Source organism: Propithecus coquereli, unplaced genomic scaffold, assembly GCF_000956105.1.
Source record: "Propithecus coquereli isolate 6110/MARCELLA unplaced genomic scaffold, Pcoq_1.0 Scaffold5, whole genome shotgun sequence".
NCBI lineage: Eukaryota > Metazoa > Chordata > Mammalia > Primates > Indriidae > Propithecus > Propithecus coquereli.
This window is the reverse complement of record NW_012150840.1, coordinates 5,965,457-5,968,505: the sequence shown is the minus strand read 5'-3', so window position 1 is coordinate 5,968,505 and position 3,049 is coordinate 5,965,457.

Sequence of the window (3,049 nt, the reverse complement as noted above, 5' to 3'; positions counted from 1 at the left end):
AAAGAGGAGTGGCCAACAGTGTAGCAGGCCACCATAGGAACTGATAAGATAAGGGCTTTGAATTTGGCAATAAAGGAGTACCTGGTGGCTTAGAAAAGAGTGATTTTAGTCAAGCAGTAGTGTGGATGCCTGTCCACCATCCCCATCTTCCCCTTCAGAGCTTCTCAAACTGTGATGTGCATATGAATTACCCGGACAGAATGCTATAATGGGTGGGGCCTGAGGTTCTGCATTTCTAACCAGCTTCCTGGTGACGTGTTTGACACTGGACCACACTTAAAGTAGCAAGGGGCTGATGGGTCCAGTCCTGATAAGCTCACATAGGACTTTAGCAAAGACACTCAAATGTGTAGAGATGAAAATGAATTCTTAGGGTCCTAGATTGTTATTCACATCAGAAAAGCACTAAGAGTGAAAGGTAAAGGAAACTTCTGTTCTCGTCTACCTCATTCTTTCCTGTACACATGCTTTGCTCATGAAAATCCCTCCATTTGGGTCATTTAAGTTTCTTAAATCACAAAGTTATAAAAATTTTCTGGTTATCTTTTTGTCATCATTTCTACTTTAATTGCATTAGGTATAAGAACATGTACTCTAAGATTACAGTTCTTTGAAATTTGTGGAGATTTGCCTTTATAGCTTAGAATATGGTCAATCTTCATAGATGTTCCATGAGTGCTTGAAAATCACATAATCTACAATCGTTGGATGCAGTGTTTTGTCTATTAGGTCAAATTTATTAATGAGGTTGACATGTCTTCATATTGTATCAATTACTAAAAAGAGATATGTTAAAATCTCCAGTCTCCCTAACCTGGAAAGCATTTCCTCCTCACCTCAGCCTACTTACTCAGGCCTCCATCCAACAACTGGAGATTCACAGTGAGCAAAATCTGACCTGGTCTTTGCAGACCAGCTCTTGCCCTGATGGAGCTGACAACCTAAGAAGACATCCCTGATCGCCAACACCTCTCCACCCCCACCTCAGACCTAGTACTCTATCTCCCTCCTTTGAGCTCTTACAGCGTTCACTACCTGTACAAATAGTTTGACACTTATATAGTCTGTCTTCATTGCAATTATATGTGTTCATAATTTACTTCTGTCAGGTTTTAGATTCCATGTGAGCCAAAATTATCTTATTTTTCTTTTGTAACAGCTTTATTGAAATATAGTTGTTTACATACCATAAAATTCACTCTTGTAAAGTGTACACTTCAGTGGGAGACTACCTTATTTATTTTGGTATCCTCTATAGCAGTGGTTCTCAGTCTTGGGTGCGTGCACATTGTAATCAATCAAGAGCTTTAAAAAATACTGCTTCCTGGTTCCCAGCCCTAGAGGTTCTGGCTTAATTGGTCTGGGGTGTGGCCTATGGATGGGAATTTTTTAAAGATCCCAGGGTGATTATAACTTGTAGCCAGGGGTGCCCTATAGTGCTCTGCACATAGCAGACACCCAACTACTGTCGGGTGTAATCATCAATGAGCCCTAACTTCTAGTATCCAGTTAATTAACTCACTCAAGAGCTACCACCAGTGTCTCCCTTATAGGCCATCAGCTCTTATCACCTAACGGTCAGCTTATTTATGTCTGTCTCCCCAACTTAGTGTGAAAGAAATCCTAGGACACAAAAGCTTCCAGAAAAGATAAGTTCAGTTGCAAACATGCGCAGTCTTCAGTAGGACTGGATCAATGAATAAGAAATACAACAGATATTTAAGAGAAAAAATGTAAAGGAAGGATTGCCACATCTACATTTGTCTTTTCAGCATGGATGATATGCTCACACTGAGGGTATATGACACAAAGTGTTTGTGAGACATATCCGCAAATTTGGTGTTCAAAAGTCAGGGATAAAACGGTTTTCACTCTGGAATCAGCAACTCATGAGAAAAGCTCAAGATTTTCTTCATTTTGGAGACCAGATGTAAAAGAGTAGTTTGGTGGTTTATCTCATGGTGGAGCGTGTCTTTGTTATTGTTTTGTTTTTCCTTCCCGTGGGACTCGATGTGCACTCTCAAAATGGCGGCAGGACAATCTTCTGTTTGCTTGCACAGCTGTGAGTTGCATATGAAGGCAGGGTCCACTCCGGTCTCATACATCATGGCATCCTCGTGCTGGCACATGTTAGGTGTTCAGTAAATACTGGTGGAATGATGTGATTACACCTCATGCCACAGTATATAAATGATTTTAACTGGACAGAGAGCTGCTCAAGTTTCCCTTTTTGATTCTTTTTGCAATCTTAATTATGGTATTCTGAACTGAGGCACTCCCTAAACTGCTTGGGCTACACTAACCTCGGAAGGGGCTTTACTTCTACATTCACGGTTGTTGAGGTTCTGTAGCTGTACGAACCTCACGTGAGTAGCTGAGTAGCGAGGATGGTCGCTCTCGAATAGAAGATTCTCGCGGCTGCGAGCGGTCCCACAGCGAGGTCGGTCAGCCTGCCTGCCCTGTAACACCACTTAACACCTGCCACTGACACCTCACCAGATCCCGAGGGTCCGCGTGCGCATCCCGAGCCGCGCCCCTGAGTCGCCGCACCAAATTCCCTTCTGGGCGGGTTACGCCAAAAGGCGCAAAGCGGGGCGACTCAGACACCGAGAAGACGAAGTAAAACCAGTCGCACCGAAGAGTGGCAGTGTTATTTAGGCAGCCGGCTACTCCCCTTGAGCCTCCGCCCAGTCCCTACAGCTCATACTGTGCCCGGCTCCGGGAGCCCCAGCTCCCTCCACGTGTCCTGTCTTCCCAGCAGCCTCCTCTGCTGCCTCAGGAGGAAAACCTCCTGACAACTCGCGGTCTGCGGACTACGACTCCCAGGAGGCGCCGCGCCGCCTCTCTCCCCGCCCCCCTCCCCACCCGGGACACGCAGGCGCTATGGGCTCCGTCAACAAGCCGGACAGGCGTCGACTGGACACAGTGCCTTATGGGATTTGTAGTTTTACTGGCTTTAGCTGGGCCGTCAGTCAGAGGGACAAAAACTACAAGTCTCGGCTGCCCCGGCGTGACGAGCTCGGTCACGTGGCAAGGGGCCGACCGGGCG